A 19,246-nucleotide genomic window follows, 5' to 3' on the forward strand; every position below is an offset into this window, starting at 1 on the left:
ACAAGATAGGGATCATCACAGCAGGTTGCTAATACAAAGTGTAGACTTCCCCTGTTTTATTATTGTATTTGTTATTTACCTGATTGGAATAAATGAGGTGTATTCAATCGGGTCTGCTGGCGTTATGTTCAAGGTCATTTTATGTGAAAAGCTGGGTTTCGGACATAATTTCAATCGTTTTGCTTTTATATACAATTTTTGAAATAATGAATATATTGGCGCGATGAAACATGATTTATAAATCAAGCTGACAGAATAGTTTCAGTTCTTAATTATGTGTACGGTAATTTAATTCCCATCTCTCGCTTAACTTAACGTTCAATGGCACGCGCACTTAATCGGAATTTGACCTTTAATTTGATGCAATCCACACAACAAAAATTAGCGGCCAAGCGCAGTATTCTGCGCTCGGCCGCTGATGGTGTATTGTAATATATACAATTATGATAAGAAACAGTAGCAGACAACTGGCATCTGGTTGATAAGAAGAACTGATATATTTATTGGACGTGAATAACATTGCCAACTAAAAATGTTTTGAAATAATAAATTTGCCCAGAATAATTGTATAACATTATTCATCTAGCGGCCAAGTGCATTAATCTGTTTTACTGTTTAGTAATACCATCATTTTTAAACTGATAACGGAAATAAAGAAATATCGTGTTTTTTTGTTAAGTGTAAGTGCTTGAATTAATTATTGTATTACATGTTCCGCATTTAAAGATACTACATCCGCACATCAGACCAAGATAGATATATTTGACATAAGACCACACCACAGTGGGGCGTTATGAGAGACAGTAACGATAAGGCTGATAGGTGACATTGACGCACAGACTGAACAAAGTTCATGTTATGTTATGTACGAACGAAAGGCCGCACGAACGTATGGACCGACGGACGAAGGGACGGACATACGAAGGAACGAACGAACGGACGGATTAGCGAATTGACGAATGAACAGACGGACGGATTAGGCCGGGTTTCCATGCATCCGTGTCCGCGCTCCGGGTCCGCGTTCCGTGTCCGCGTTCCGTATACGGACACGGAGTATCGTTTCCATGCATCCGCTTATTATTTAAGCCTTTCCGTGTAAAAAGCTCATTCCAAACGTGGTGGTACTTGGATTAGGATGTCGTTATTAGAAGAGCACACATTTTTTATGCTGCGGCAGCACTGCAAGTTAGTAGACGGAAACGCAGACATAGGTACTTGTCACGTGTCATCATAAGAAACCGTCAAAATTACGGTACATACTACCATCTTATTAGAGACTTAGAGCTGAACGATGAAGAGTTTAGGACCTTGGTAAGTTATTAATAATTATTAACAAAATATTTAAATACTGTTATAACCCAAGGTATACAAAAATCCTAAATATCTCAATGTTTCATACCGCTATCAGCTAATTTCTCCAACACCACAGTACAGAAAGCCGAAACTAGCTGATAAGCCACTCTGGACAAGCTGAATTAATGACAATTAGCATAGTTATATTGATAAACATTACTGATTATTCGTATTACAGACTTTAAAACTTGAATGTGAACCCGCATAGACAAAAAAGAACATAAATAGCGACTTCTTATAGCGTTATATCTTGTTTGAAATATATACTGTGTCTTTTGAAAAGCGATTATAGAGTGTAGACGATATATATTCGAATTGTTTGATGCAATGTCTTTGTCTTTGTATTCTTTCTTACGTTGGTTGTATATTTCAGAGTGATCCCTTACTAAATATATTATTTTTTCACTAATATTTATGCTTGAAAGTCGACCATTCATGTTCACTTCCGTCCGTGTACTGAGTCCGCGTCCGTGAAAAATCGCTCACCGAGCGATTTTTCACGGACGCAATTCGCGGACGAAAAATGCGGACGCGGAACGCGGATACATGGAATCGCTCCAGCAGATTTCAAACAGTTCGTTTTTTTCGCGGACACGGACACAGAACGCGGACGCGGAGACATGGAAACCCGGCCTTAACGAAGAAGGGACGGACGGACGCACGTATTCAATGCGCTTTCGGTAATTATTTTGCGCTTTCGGTACCGATACCGAAAGCGCGCGCTTTCGGTTAATCTAGTAACCCCACTTGTCACTCACTCACAGCTTCTTTCGCATTCTTTCGCATATTCAGTCCATCAATCCCATTCTTACAGTAAGTCAATTAGTGAGTTTCCTCCGGCTCAATATTTTCATTAGCCGAATTTACGGTAGATCACATACATTCTTTACATTCTATCAGTTTTATGGCGTTTGATGAAAAAAGTTATAGCCAAATTATTCAATCAGTGTAACTGTATTTCAATCGCGCACTTGTAAACTCGTACTGTCAGTAAATCGCATGTTCATTCGCGGAGTGAGTCCGTCCCTCAAACATTCTTACAGTCAGGCACTCGCTTACATAAACAGTCGCGCAGTCAGTCGATCACACCGTCGAAAAGTAAATCGCATAGTTAGTCAATCACTCACTGTGAAACTCAAAGAGGATGCAAAAATCAAAATATTCATACTTAAAGAGGATGCAAAAATCCTAAAGCGTGCAACAAATGTCCTTCCTCAGACAACATATCGCAAAATGAATTGGCAATAGTAATTGTATAAGTGTATATAGAATGTGATAATATTGTATATGTAGTATACGTGTTCTTAAACGACAAAGAACTACTTATTTTGTTATAATATAAAACTATATCTGAAACCCCAAAATCATTTAGAAGTTACATTACAGTAAAATACACATGAATCCCAGTTCAAAAGACCCATTTTGCAATCTTCAATAGCTATGCAGTACATAGTTACAACAATAATGTACTTTATTTGGTTCACTATTGGCCCCAATCCTGTGTATTATCCCCGTTCATTGATATCCTGCTGTGGTCACAGAGCAGCGATCATTATCGGTGATCAAAACTAACAGGTGCACAGGAAAAAAATGCATTAACCCAGTGGTAGGTCCGTTGAGAGCTTATGAGGATTATACGCATAATGTGGATATGCTGGGGTCTGTCATTTATTGACGCTGTATTTTTCAATGAACGGAGATAATACACAGGATTGATACTTTATTAATTAACTCCTTTTGCTGATATATATATAAAGGCAAATAAAAGCATTTGTAAAGTATATCAACTGACAGGAATATGTTATACATCTTCATTCTGATTTAAATCAAACAGCTTTACATTACTTTAATATTTTCATAAAATATTTGATGATATGTAAATCACGTAAGAATGCTTAAATAATCGATATTACCATTGCGTCAAGTTAATAAAGTATGTCCGTCTCTCTTATATTAAATACATTGTAAACAAGTGGTTTTATAACAACAACAACCACAACATCATAAGTGGTATTACATAAATGGAGAATGAAATATCTTTACCAAATATACAATTATAATTACATTTCTATATTTCTTTATTTGCTCATTTTCAAATTAATAATATAATGAGAATTTTATTCCGAGTATTTAAAAAATCGAATTTGGCGTGTAAACGCTTATACAAAAATCTACCAATTTTATTTTAATAGTTTGCTGACTCCTTTATAAAATAATAAATACAATCAACTGAACCAGAGGTATATTTATAGAACAGAACAGAATATATTGTTATTTGTTTCACAGGCCACATAAAACAGTACATAAGTTGTAACAGCATTTAGCTCACAAAATTTTATTTCTCAAAACAACAATTACAGAATTATTTAGGGAAGGCGATCAGTGAGTTTACTTTTTGATTTTTGTAGCATTATCAATCAGTATTTTTTTCCATTACGGAATATATCTAAAAACAGACATTTACTATTTTATGCTAGAAGCTTTATTGTAAGCTTCATTGCTGAAATAAATGTTGTTGCTGAATTTGATAGATCTCCTGCTTATTTATCTGTCTTCTTTAAAAACGCTGTGTCTATTTTTGATACATATCGGGTATTAAAATAGTATTAAAATAATACAAGACACTAGATACATATCGTTTAAGGTTGTATCAAAATAAGGTACATGAAAATTACTTTTGCCACAATTATTGGTAATTACTTTTACTATTACACACTAAAACTTTATATACATATATCAAATGGTAACATTTACGTTTATAATAAGTTTAATACACATAAGGTATTACATTTGCAAATTAGACAGATAAAACATTATTTCTAGTGAACCCTAAAAAACATCAATTATCACTAATTTTACGAGAAGTATAAGAGGTTAACAAGTTACTGGTTCCCCAACGAACCCCAAAGTTTATTTTGGTATTCCATGTTAAGTTTTCATCATTTTTGCTTATTACACTTAATTAACCAGCTGTATATTTTGCGATCATATTATCTAAATTTAATAATTGTAATTTGCCAACAAGTGACGAAAGAGATTAGATTACCGGAATAAACCCCCTTCGGAAGAAACCCCCTTCCCTAAAAACGGCATAGCGGAAGAAACCCCCTTTCACATTTTGCATACGCGGAAGAAACCCCCTCGCTAGTTTTGCATATGCGGAACAAACCCCCTTCGAGTTTTCAGACAGGCGGAATAAACCCCCTTCGTGTTTTCAGAGGGGCGGAATAAACCCCCTTCCTAAGTGTTAAGTCTTTCCCGCAGAGGTAGTAAAATCCCGACTCGAACGATTACCCAATACATCCGTTTCAACCCGACTCTATTACTGCATGCTTGCTACTTTTCAAGTTTATATTCATTTCCCGATAATCCCGTTTATAACATTTTTAAAGCACTTTCTGGTAAATATTAACGATAAAAGCTCTCAATAATTTCTTTAACACAAACCTTGACATTTTTTTTCTTGTATCAAATAAATTTCGGCATAAGTGACTATTCATAGACTTGATGAAATATTCCCTCCGAACATGCATCAATCCCCTGACTAGTTGTGTGCTTGTTACAACGCACAATACACCCACGCTTTCTATGCTGCATAATTTTCGCGCCCTTTTTATTGAGAAAAAGAGTCAACACAAAATAAAATTTACACTGCAAAAATATTTCAACGTTGCGGTAATATTTACATTCGGAAGTGTGTTTCGTATTAAAAACGCGTTAACACCAACTTACGGGAGTGTGTCAAATCATTCCCTAAAATCACACAATTAAAGCCGAATGCTAATGTAATTAAACAAAACTGTACATAACTTTACACGAGCCGCAAAGGCGCCGATCATGACAAACCTTTTCATCATTATCTACAATAGCCGGTACATTAAAGGACCTTTTATATATTTAAATGAAGGTGCGAAAATCTTTTTCCTAACTGTTATGTGCTGAGTAAAGAGGTGTACCGGCCGTATGTTCACAAGTTGTTAATGATGAGATGCTCGTGTGAATTTGTCTTGCAATCGTTTCAGTGAGATTATACCATTTTATATGCGTTAACTCGTACTAGATTGATAAAAATAACAAAAACACAAAATTAGCGCCCAGAGCCGATAGTGACGAAGATATTTCGTACATATTTTCCTTCAATAACCGAAGCATTCGTCTTTAAAAAAAATTTGAATCATGCAATCATGCTTCCCGGGAACTTTCTGAAAATGAAAGTGAATTTCTGTAAACAATTACCGTGCGTTTGAATGTAACTAAATCGTCTGGAAGGGGGTTTGTTCCGCTATGGAAGGGGGTTTCTTCCGCCTATGCAAAACTAGCGAGGGGGTTTCTTCCGCCTATGCAAAACTAGCGAGGGAGTTTCTTCCGCGTATGCAAACTATGAAAGGGGGTTTCTTCCGCCCTGCCGTTTTTAGCGAAGGGGGTTTTTTCCGGAGGGGGTTTCTTCCGTACACCAGAGAGATTATACAGAGATTTGAAAGTTGAATTCATGTCATTTGTATATTAATAAATAATTCTTATTCAATTGAATAGTAAAAACAAGCTAACGACCTATCTCTCCTACTTTTTGTCTATGTAAGTGGAAATTAATAACATTGTTTGGCCTAAATAACCATCAGAATTTCTACGAATTGTCGGAATAGTTCTATAATATAGATGTTTGTTTAATTTTATAAAACTTTTTCTATCATAAAGAGTTGTACACATTAGCGTTTAGCAATTTTATGAACTGAATTCGATAAAACGTATAATCGTACTATTTAATCGCTTAAAAGTTTCTCTACGGTTACCTTCCCAAACTTTCGATGGGCGAGTACCCTATTTATAGTATGGGGACCTACGTACGTTCAATCATACTACAATTTTGAAACGGATATTGCAATAGTTTTTAATCACTACACAAGTGCATGTGCATGTATGTATTGTACATAGGAAATGCCATAGCGTGTAAAATAAACTGAATTTGTAGACTTATGACTTAGGTACCACCCCTAATGTTCAGTGTTATCGTACTATTTGCCCTTCCTAGCTGTATAATCATCACTATCATTATCACCGTGATTGATATAATCATCATTATTAGTATTATCATTATCACTATCATAATCCCACCTTTATGTTACCTACCCTATACTGCAGATTTTTCATGTAACAACTCTTTTTCACAATATACGATGATTTATCGTATAGACTACTGTTTGTTTGATATTTGTGACATTCTCTTATAAGTAAGCTCACAAGTTATTACAAATTGTTATTGTTTTGTAAACTGTGAACACTAATTAGATACTGTTCTATCAAGTTATTATTTAATTATCTCATTTTTACATAAAAGTTTACACCAAATGCTTAACGTTTTAAAGTAGATACATGAAGAAAATTTTTTACCATTTCGAGTATGCCCTTATTCTATTAGTTACCATGTTAACTAACAGCTTGCCGATATACTTTGAAAACTTTGAATTATATTTATTATTCCATATGAGCAACAGGAAAATGCACATTCGAAACATTTGAAATAAATATTAGCAAATACATAATGAGCCCTGCTCGGTGAAAATGAGTTTTAATGCATGTGCGTACAGATTCGTCCCAGATTAGTCTGTGGAGTCCGCACAGTCTAATCAGGGACGACACTTTCCGCTTTTATGACATTTTTCGTTTAACGAAAGTCTCTTCTAAGCAAAAATCGAGTTTATGTGGAAAGTGTCGTCCCTAATTAGCCTGTGCGGACAGCACAATCTATTCTAGGACGACACTTCACGCACATGTACATTAAACCCCTTTTCACAGATCGAGTCTCTAGTATTTTATTCCAACGTTCTAATATTGTTTCATTAAATAAATATATATTGACTGTCGTTTTAAACGTGCGGGGTAAGAACTATACTGCTAAAAATGTTATATTATATTATACATATATCTTATAACATAAAGCAAATTATGCTCTAACTGGAATTTAAATTCTCGTAGCTGTTCTGTTGTTTTATAGTCCTAGGTGCTCGGATTCTTACCACATATTTTTTTTTATTAAACAAATAAATCATATTGTACGGTCATTACACACATCCGAACAGACGGCACTTCTTTTTTGTGTTAAAATTTTATTTTTAGTGGCTGTTAATCTAACCAATTGTTTTGTTGACAGATAAATGTTACTGTGTGTGTATACATAATGAGAAGATGTATAAGCAATGTACATCTAACTTATTCCCGTCGGCGAGTAATATACAAAATTAATTTATGTTCTTATTTAAATAATAAATACAATGATTTACAGTTATTTATACATTTAAACTCTGTTCTTAGATACAAATCGAGTTGTTAAATAACGACAGCATTTGTAACACATTCTAGATTATCGTCACATCAAACTGATAATTGTTGCGGAAAATGATGGATATTAATTAGCATGGGGTCTCTTAACTCGAATACTATGGAGTCCACCTGCCAGCTCTGCTGACACTTAACTTGTGTATAAAGGGCAAAAAGTGGAAAAAAAATTTTTGCTATAAAAACACAAGTACTGCAGAGTAAGTATATTCAACACTTCTGCTATGGTGTCGCGCAGGGGGTTTGTGGATATATTTTTCGAGACCAGTATAGAAAATGTTAACACCTGTTGAAGCCATATGACACGTGTGACCGGATATTAATCATTAAGTTAGATGTTTTGTGTTGTTTTTCTTAGAACATGGATTGTGTGCGTTAATTCTTTAAAAAAAGTGGAAATATATATTAGTTTTCAGCGTTCTCTATATCGTCTGCGTGTCATTTATATAAAAACGCAGAAATACCTATACATTTCCTGTCTTTTTTAATTGTATATGAAATTGCAAAGAAAAAACAACGAAAAATTACACCCGTAACATATTACCCACGGACTTCAACCGGTTTTAAATATTTTCTTTTTGATTAAACTATCGGTACTATGGATAATAATGGATAATAATGCTACTATATTTAATAAAATATCACATTTACAAGTGTTGCGCATCTTAGTGACGTGTAAATAATGATTTAAATCCATTTTATTAAAGCCTGTCTGCATTTTCCTTCTTTGTCCATATCGTATGCAATTTCCTTCTTTGTTCATATCGTATGCAGTTTTCAACGTTATCTATATTGTATGCATAACCCGTAAGCGTTTTAGTGACGGCCTTCCGTTACTAAACGCAAAAAGAAGTTATTTTGGATGGAGACGGTTTGAAATGTGAGTTGAGAACTTGTTGGTCATGAATGAAGACAGCTGAAAAAATTCGCGTTCAGGATAAATCTGAACGCGAATTATTTCAGCCAAGTGTCTGCCAAAGCAAAAATCATCAAAAGACTCTAAGGCGGCAATTGATATTTACAAGAATGAAGATTATTTTTTGCTTATTTTCTTTATCCACGAATAAAAATATATTGGTAAGATAACTTCTTTTGTTCTTTCTATGCAGAAATGCGACTGTGTTGTAGATCAATTAACAGTTTAATAATATAATTTAATATAGACCAATCGGAATTCAGGCTGACAATAACAAGACATCATGGATTGAAAGTTTGTCATGTCAGCATTTTTGTGTTCAATTATCAAATATTTTATTTCAATAAGGTATTAGATTCACATGACACAACATGTTTAGTAATTACAAATGTCATATCATTGAGAATGCTATTTGTTTGTCTATTATATAGAGGATATTTGTTGGATTCGGTGGATTATCGTTTTTAGTTCACGAGTGATCATAGACAATGATATTTTCACAAGTGGCGCAGTGAATTAAAAACGATATTCCACCAAATCCAACAAATTTTCTTTTTATTTTATGCTTTTTTCGCAGTTTATATACATTGTTAAAGAGTTTTACTTAAGAATGTCGTTGGGATTATGTTGTCATTTTGTCAAATAAATGACGTCATTTCACAATAAACAGTGAAAATTATCGATAATTCTCACTGATAATTTTCATTGTTTGAAACAGTGAAATTATCAATTTTAATCCACTGATATTTCTCTATAAACCACCGGAAAGCATTAAATAAATATCATTGTCCACAATAATTTATTATAGTGTTAATTCACAAGATGTAAATAATCAACATTGATTTATATTGCTTTCTCTGCAAAACTGTGTTACATGTAAAGATCACAAATGCAGTTTCCATTTCTTTGTTTTTCCAGAAAACAAATGTTATTACTGGCTGAAGGACCAAAATTGAATGGACAGAGAACACGGTTGTCAAAACTCAAACAGAAGTTGACACTCAGCTACGTTAAAACATAAAACTGAAGGCAGAAGCAACAAATAGTAATTATTAGTTTTTTTTCTATAGATTATAGTAAAGCTGACTGCTTATTATTTCCTACAATTAAAATGTAACAATTTATGTTTTCAATTTTTAGCTGGGCTGTTTTCAGAGAAAACCCAAGGTATTGTCATAGCCAGCGTGTCGTGTCGTCCGCGTCATGCTCAAACCTTAACATTTTGTCAATGTATTGAACTTTGGCCATAAAATCAAAGTGCTTCCACCTATAACTTTGAAACTTCATATGCAGCTCCACCTTGATGAGTTCTAAACGCCTCACCCATATTAGGGTCACTAGGTCAAAGGTGAAGGTCACTGTGACCTTAAAATAATTCTGACAAGCTTTCATTCGTTAAAAAATGCACCCGCAGCCGAGCGTTCACACCTGTTATGCGGTGCTCTTGTTTTTCATTGTACTCTGTTTTATGGGGATAATGTATTGCTGCCTTTTTTTCATTTAACTTTATTACCGGTAACCTATTTACCAGGGTATGAACTTGTGTGTCAAGGTATTTTTATTTAATTCTTTCGACATCAATGTACTTAAAAATGAAATTGGAATGTAGAGCATTAGTGTCACACACAAATGTTGAGTTTAAATTCAGAAAGCTAGGTTAATTTTGCAATACAAAAACCAACTTTCAGAAACAAAACCAGGTCATGTAACTTATTATGACCATAGTGTCATATGTTGTGTATTTAATATTAAGTTCTGTTAAATGTATAAACTAGTAAATTTATCTGCTTGCAGCAACATGGGGAGAATGAAGCAACAGTTTAACTACAACTCGGGGAGATGTTGATGGCGTCAAGGGAAAGATATGCCATTCAGAGGGGCATAAGCAATACATGTTATCATGAGGAACTGGTTTCTCTTTAAAAAAAAAATTATTTTAAAATGCTCAATTGTTTCTTGAACTTTTAATTGATTTTACATGTGATGGTGTTCAGTGAGTCATGAAACTTATTATTACACATACTATCATGTAAGATATAAATTGTCATATGAATTATAATACCATGCCCAGTTAATATATTGTACTTCCTGATTAATAATAAATATTTGTGAATGTTCTTTGTGTTTTATTCATTGAAAACTAGTGTCATAGCAACTGTTATCAAATACCATAAACATTATAATGATAAACATTTCAATAAAAATACAAAAAAAATGCACAGGTAAACAACATATTTTAACGGTAGATGACTAAATAATTGAACAGAGAATCATAAAGGGGTAAAGTTTAGTAAATACATTCAGAAACAATCTAATATACTGGAAAACTTCTATTTTGTCTGTCCACCAGATGGTTTCCGGATGATAGATAACTCAAGAAAGCTTAGGCCTCGGATCATGAAACTTAATAGGTAGATTAATCATGACTGGCAGATAGCCCCTATTGATTGTCAGGTAACTAGGTCAAAGGTCAAGGTCACAGTGAGTCGAAACAGTAAAATGATTTCCAATTGATAAATTAAGAATGCTTACGCCTAGGATCATGAAACTTTATAGGTACATTGATCATGACTTGCAGATGACCCCTATTGATTTTCAGGTCACTAGGTCAAATGTCAAGGTCACGTTGACTCGAAATAGTAAAATGGTTTCCAGATGGTAACTCAAGAATGCTAACAGCTAGGATTATGAAACTATATAGGTACATTGATCATGTCTGGCAGATGACCCCTATTGATTTTCAGGTCACTAGGTCAAAGGTCAAGTTCACAGTGACAAAAAACGTATTCACACAATGACTGCCACTACAACTGACAGCCCATATGGGGGGCATGCATGTTTTACTAACAGCCCTTGTTTTAATGTGGCTTTGAGAATGTTCATTACAGAGAACACCTTTTAGAGCGAAAGTCAGTGGGTAAAATATCACTTGAATTGTTAATGGGGAAAAGTACTTTGAGTATATGATCTTTTCTGGAGCTCAGATAACTGTTCAATATTCAAGGGACCTTTTCCAGTTTTGGTAAATTGACTAAATTAAAAAAAATAAGTTTAAGATTCGCAAACTTTTTTTGTAGTTATGATATTTGTGAGAAAACCGTAATACTTAACATTTACCATGCTCTAAAATATCCATTATATGCATCTTTTGACGATTTAAAAACTTGACAATTTTAAAGCATTGCAACTAACTGCTGCAACACTCGACGATTGAATATTTGTAGAGTTCTGTTGTTGTCGTTATATTTTGTGACACGATGAGGATTGCTTATATAAAGTGTAAAATACATCACTCATTGAATCAACATGGACGGACAAGTGGTCATAGTGTGAGGATTTTACTTCAGGGGTCAGTGGTTTGAGCCCTTTAGGAGTTACTTTTTATCTTTCTTTAATTGTATTCTTTTTTTGCTGGAGCTTTTTAGATCCAGTGTTTACATGTATCAATATAAAAGCGTTTAATGAAAAACTTAAATATCTGCCAAAATTTAGGAAAAGTTCCCTTAAAAATAAATATTAAATCAAGCACTTGGTAATATCTAACACATAACTTTTTTATTGGTTCTCAGACCCTTGGCATTTTTTTCTTTCACAAACCTATAACCTTGAAGTAAATATTAGACAAATTATGCATACACAATTATAAACATGCAAACATCAGCTGTTGTAACTATTGTGTCTAGACGACCAGGAATACCAATCCTTCCAAATCAGCGATGACACAACTTTACGCCATTTGGCTGAGTAGTGTAGCTCTGCCTATTCAGAGAAGACTAAAGCCATCTATCACTTTTTAACATTTATAACTAAAATTTTTTGACATTTTTTATGAAACAGTTTGATCAGCTGCTGCCTCTTATCACATGCTGCTCGATGTACTGGTGTGTTGTTCATAACTTCCGGTTCCATCACGTTTCCAACCAATTCCTCTATCAGTGGAATGTTTGAATCCAGACACAGGTTATGCAGGGGCATGTACACAGTTGATATTTCACAGCACTTATTGGACTTGAAAGGCCAACATCCACCAGTGGCATGCAGATATCTAAACAAATATCAAAAGTATTTCTTTAACATAGACATTTGTCTAAGTGACTAAATTGTCCTGATACCATTGACATTAATTTAATGTCAATATTAATTATATATAATATATAGCCTACAAAACACTTTATTTGTGCCTGTATTCACTATTAATGCACAATATCATTTAAATGCACTAGTAAACAATATTTCATACATAGAGTCTGAGGATAAGCAAAATGAATTTTTAATATTAAAAATAAAATGAATAAAACATCAGTTTATTTAAACGGACATTTTTTATGAAACATCATATTCACACATGCAAACAACCCTCAGTTATAATAAAAGTTAATTTACATATAAATTCTAAAATTTGATAATTAAAGTTGTACGTTATCAAGCTTTAGAAGTTACGTTTGATATAAGACACTGTGAGGCACAAGAAAGAGATTGGCACTAATACTTCATTTAAATACTGTGTGGTAAGTTGATCTCGCACTAATAAGACTTATATTTCACAACCTATATAATATGTTACCAATCTCGTGATTTCAACACTCCAAATGCCCTTTCTACTACCCACCCTCTACATAGATGGTCATTGTAGGCCTGTTCCGCAGCATGGGAGGGATGAGGTTAAGGGGTCATCAGGTAAGTCCTTAACGGATATCCACTATCTCCCAGCAGATGACCCTCATCATTGGTGCTCAGATATTGCTGTAAATTGAAATATTTTATTGGGCAGTTGCTTTGTCTTTGATAAAACAGCAGTCCACAGTTAATATTGTTAGATTAAGGTAGGAAAGCATCTCAATAAGTTTCACAAAACTAGCTTAAATATTATCAAATCACTATATTTTAGTTACCTAGATGAAATAATGTAACTTAAGACAATATTTGAAGATAATACTGATAGCTGCATTGGCTAACACATAAAAGAACATAAGCTTCATCACACAGTGCTTATGGTGCTTATTGTGGTAGTTAATGATTTTTGAGCATGTACGTAACTAATTATTATTAGATGTCAAAGATGATAAGCATTACGCTTATTTCAACCTTTTTATGGTATTTATCTGCTTTTATACCAAATTTAATGATAGGGTAATGAATCATAATACTGTATTTATATTTACCTCATGCTGGCGTCAGCAACAGCCTGCACATTAATGGCATGGAATCCTCAGTAAACATCTCCCTTGGCAATATGCAATATGCCAAAATCTATATATAAAAAAAGTTATTCATTAACATGAGAGTGCTCATCATTTCATGTTCACATTACCAACACAAAAGGGAGGAATGCAGAAAAGGAGTAAATAAATAAAAAAGCCCCATCAATATGCACGAAATAAAATTTTTGATTGGGGGGGTGCATATTTATAGCACTGCAGAATTGAATTTGACAAATAAATAAATTGTAATCAAATGAAAACAATATAGAAATAATTAAAGTAATTGTTCTGCAATTATTAAAGACATAAGGTACAATCTACTTTACTCACGATCGATTGATTATTCACAGCTTACTTGCATGTACCTCGGGTAAGGTTAATATACTTAAACGTAACCGGTCCTGATTAGACTGTACCCGAGTTGTATTCCTGCCCAAAATCTGATGTGGTACAGTGCACTACAGATAAATGTAAAGCGATATTGTTTATCTAAATAAAACTTACCTTTTGAAAAAACTGCATCGACATGCTTTTTGAGTATAAATTTCGATGATATAAAGACTATTAATATTAATGTGAACATAATTATAAAAAATTAAGCCTACAACAACCCATTTAGCATTAAATTTCCGGCTATGTTAAAGTATATTAACTCAGGGTTTTTTTTTACTAAGAAAGTGACGCCGATATTTGGCGTCTTCCCCTACCAGAATTTTTCCCCTAAAAATACCTTTTCCCCTCCAAAAATATTTTTTTTCACCAAAATATAATATTTTACTCTCAAAGAAATGTTCTTTTTCTTTTGGGAAGTCGACACTTATCCAATTTGTACCATGTACAACGATCTCGCTCTCTCTCTCCCGACGAACGCTCAAATCTGGGATAGCTCTTAAATTACGTCATGGAAACCGGGCAACTAATCGTATTAATCATGTGACTATTTTACTGGATTCCGGTCTTGCGCTAGAAACGGTGTTTCGTCAATTAATTACCGGAAACCAGTCGAATTTTCATCCGGGTTATGTGAAAGCCAAGATATAAACGTTAAAACAGAAAAAAAGTCTCACAATTGGCGTTCATACACGAACAAAATAAAACGTTCGGACTCGGAAAATATTAATTGCGTTGACGCATTTTTTAAGAATGAATCATCAAAAACCGTTGAAACCCAGCAGGATTCGGAGGTACATGTAATCAACATCGATTAATACTGTCGGATTATTGTGAAAGTGAAAGTGGACAATCGGCAGCTGCCACACCTTTCCCTTCCAATACTGTAGCAGATCTAGGTCGTCAAACCATTCATCATGAAATTGAAATCATAATATTGACATCGTTCCCCGGCCACAGTTGAAAACATTTCCCATTACTAGATCTACACCTGCAACTTTATTTAGGACTTTGACTTAAATATCATACTTGTTCATGTGTTTAAGAACAAAAAGGTCAGAGACATGCCTCTTTTTCTAAAAAAACCCCTGAAGTCTGTAGGTGAGTTATAGACATTGAAATGAACAGTTTTTATTTTTTCCCCAAATATGTCTCTTTCGCGCTCGATTTTCCCCTTTTACCCAGCGTCCAGCGTCTTCCCCTTTTTCTAAAAAAAACCCCTGTAACTGTAACAGGGTTAGCTCTACATGTAAGTATACTTAAAGAGTACCCGGGGTACAGGTAAGTAGTATCCAAGCTGACAATGACCAATCGAACAACATTATTCTCAAATGAGACCAATAGTGAAACAATAATGGTGATTTTTCTACAATTATTTAATACATAAGGTACCATCAGCATCTACTTAACTCACCAATACAATAAACTTGTTAAAAAATAGCAAACTCTAACAGTATCATGATGTCATATTCATTTTCATGTTCATGTGGTTATAATCAACAATTTCGAGGTAAAGTATTGTTCAATCACAACATTTAGAAGTAGAACAACTACAAGTTCAACATTATCGGGTGGGGTAAATCAGTCTGCACTTAAAGTCATCGATAAGTACACGTCGACACAAAATGGAATGAGTTTAACATAAAGTCATTTGTAAAGAAACACAACAATAAATGATTAAACTAATACCGGTAATCATCGAATGCTTTTATTAAGAAAATATACAACAATGACTTATTTTTCAACCTTTTTGCAAAATCCTTGTTGTCAAATGCTAAGTAAACAAAGGGTAACTACTCTAAAGTTTTTGGGTTAAATTCTACTTATTTGCTATTTGAAAATAAATACAATTTTATAATTATATTTGTTGAAATCAATGATTTCTTCGACTTATTTACATACCTAAGCGACGGAATGAAAGGGATGAGCTCGCCGGCAAGTTGGTGCTATGTCTTCTCCGATCAAAACCAACAATCGCTCTATTCCGCCTTTACTTAGACGATATATCGAAGCAATGTTCTCATCTCTTAGGTTTTCGAGAACAATTCTCTCCCTAAAAAGCCTTGGCATTGGTAATTTTTCGTCTCCTGTCATCGTGTATGACAAAAAAGACCGCCATTACGTTAATTTACGGGTGCCCTTACCCAGTCGTATATTTATGTATGAAATTTGTGTAATTTTAATTTACGATTTGCTTGATGAAACGCGATTTTATTGAAACATCGTAATTTATGTAAATCGTAATTTACAACTAGTCGTAAATCGTTGATGAAACGGCTCCCTGGTTGACTTTCGATACGGGGTAAGCTTCAGCGTACAGGTCTGTCAATACTAAATAAACTGTATGCTATAGTCTGGTTGAGTCGTGGGTAATTTTCATAAAGTTGTTACATTACAAATATTTTATAAATATATGACCATGACTCATTATGAAAATAATAATTAACCTTTCTTCTTTAAGATTTGTTGCTTTTTTCCAAATGTTTATCGTCTTTTATCATCAAAATAATCGACTGTGTTGATAGTGTCAAACTACCATCATCAAAATAAGCTTCCGGTTAATTCGTGGGTTCTGATTGGCTGCCAGAATTTCAAGATTTGCATACTATAAATAGCCTTTAAACTGACCTTGCAGGACAGGTTAATTTCTTGTGAAAAAATGTAAACAGACGATGTAGTATGGTAAATACTTCTAAATAAACGATTTTGTGTTACTTTGAAACACTATATGAACAATACATAAATGGGGAAATATTTCATACCGATCTATCAAGTTATGATGAATTACACTATTTACTTGTTTTTGACGCATTTTTGATCGGAAAAAAATGGTGACCGTGTCAAAACATTTTTCCGTAACGAACTGCATCATGTGCGACCATTCTATCGCGAGATTTCAGGCGATTTCTTTACCCACGAATCAAACAGAACCCACGACTCAACCAGTAACAACCATACGCTTAAGTTTCTTGAGCTATGTTTACATGAACCTTAACAAAACATTGTCATTGACATCGAGCGCCTCTGGTTCAAGCCTCAAACGAAATACAAAGAAAACGATGCATTGCAACCCTTTTCAATTACATACAATAAAATCCAAACACAAGAACCAATACTGACCACTAGAGTGAACTTGGACTCGTTTTTTTTATAGAACAGGCAAATGGCTGCCAGCTTTTCCCTCCGATTTGATCATGTGACTACACTCACAAAAATATCATGTTAAAATAATAAGTACGGGTTATAAAACACTAAACAAATCGGGAGAAAGTCGACCCGGTCACAAATAATAATGGCATATGTATAATATATCAAACAAAGATTTCACTGCGGATTTATAAATAATAATGCCGACGTACCATATTGATATAAACTAGATTGTTTACTGGTAAAAAAGGAAGAAAAAATTGATGATTTCACAACCAATCAACGATGTACACAAAAGATGTTTTCCATTGACAGTGATGTATCAAAATTTTAGAACAGAATATATCAAAACAGCGAAACCCATGTTTCAGTTATTGAATGTATGTAATTAGAGCTCATTGTGTCATTGTCGACCTGAAAAGGCCCACAAGTCAACCGGGGGTGACTAAAAGCCGATTCATGTCACCCTGCGGTGACTTCAAGCCGACGGTAGTCACCCTTTGTGACTACAATCGGCTTTATCAAGTTTATGTCACCCCAGGGTGACATGAATCGGATTCTAGTCATCCCCGGATGATAAGAATCGGCTTCTAGTCAACCGTGTATTTTTTATCAAACGGCACCGCATCCACAAATAATTTCCCCAATTAATTAATTAAGTTTTTTTTTTAGACATTTAGCTCTTCTTTCGTTTTTGTAGTATTGTGCGTGCCGTGGTACTATAAATTCACAACGCAATTCCGATACGAAATGTTCAACGGGTTTATTCACAATAAACGGTTATAACTGAGTACTGATAAACAAAATGCATACTTCCGATACATTCAATAAAACTTAATATTCATCGGATTTAACAGTCTTGACAAAGTAGCGTAGTCAAATAATAGAAAACAATGGATGTCAAAAATTCAATGATGCTCCTCTAAACGTAATACGGTAGTTAAAGTTAGATTTAATAGTTCAATTACTCCATATTTAAAAGAACTTAGTATAAGCTATTACTTATGTCTCAAAATTCAATGGTTCAATACCAAAGTTACTATTGCTAATGTTAATCTTACTGTTGTGAATGTCACAGGTGTAGATTTCACTGGCGCATTATTTGTAAAGAACGCTACCGGAAGTGAAACGAAATGCTACATCTGCCTTTTTACATGCGCATCAACAAGAGCCGTCCATTTGGAAGTTGTACAAGACCTATCAACCGACTCGTTTCTTCAAGCGTTTCGGAGATTTGCCAGCCGGAAGTCGTGGCCCATGGTGATGATATCAGACAATGCTACGACTTATATTGCTGCTGCTAATCACCTTAAGAAGCTATTCAACTCCCATGTCGTACAAGAGGAGCTCAGCAGAAAGGAAACAGAGTGGCGATTTATTCCCAAACGTGCACCATGGTACGGTGGTTTTTGGGAACGTCTCATTGGACTCACTAAGACGTCTCTAAAGAAGATCCTCGGAAGACGATACGTTTGCATGGAAACGTTGCAGACGATAGTGACAGAGATTGAAGCTGTTATCAACGATAGACCGCTAACGCACGTATCATCAAGCATCGACGACTTGGAGCCGTTAACGCCGTCACATCTTCTTTATGGCCGCAAGATGACGTCACTTCCGCATCACACACATTTACCCGACGATGAAATGACGCAAATTCAAAGTGACCAGACGACACTAACCAATCGGGCGAAGCAGCAGTCAGACATCATCGAACAGTTCTGGAGACGTTGGAAGTCGGAGTACTTAACTGCCTTAAGAGAGTTCCACACAACAACGGGCTCTAACGAGAAACGCATTCGGGTCGGAGATGTCGTGCAGATATACGATGAGGGACCACGTATCCGTTGGAAACTTGCTGTAGTCCTGGAGCTGATGACAGGAAATGATGTTTCAGTCCGTGCCG

The 19,246-nt window shown here is 34.5% G+C and overlaps 1 protein-coding gene across 1 annotated transcript in view; it reads right to left on the reverse strand.

Annotated features, from left to right (window-relative positions):
• LOC127864275 (uncharacterized) overlaps positions 1-17,389 on the reverse strand; it is a 254,509-nt gene extending 237,120 nt beyond the window's left edge. The window contains exon 1 of the mRNA XM_052403945.1: positions 17,314-17,389. The gene's annotated coding sequence lies outside the window, so the exon portion shown is untranslated. The remainder of the gene's footprint in view (positions 1-17,313) is intronic.
• Between the last annotated feature and the right edge of the window lie 1,857 nt (positions 17,390-19,246).

Source organism: Dreissena polymorpha, chromosome 1 (assembly GCF_020536995.1).
Source record: "Dreissena polymorpha isolate Duluth1 chromosome 1, UMN_Dpol_1.0, whole genome shotgun sequence".
NCBI lineage: Eukaryota > Metazoa > Mollusca > Bivalvia > Myida > Dreissenidae > Dreissena > Dreissena polymorpha.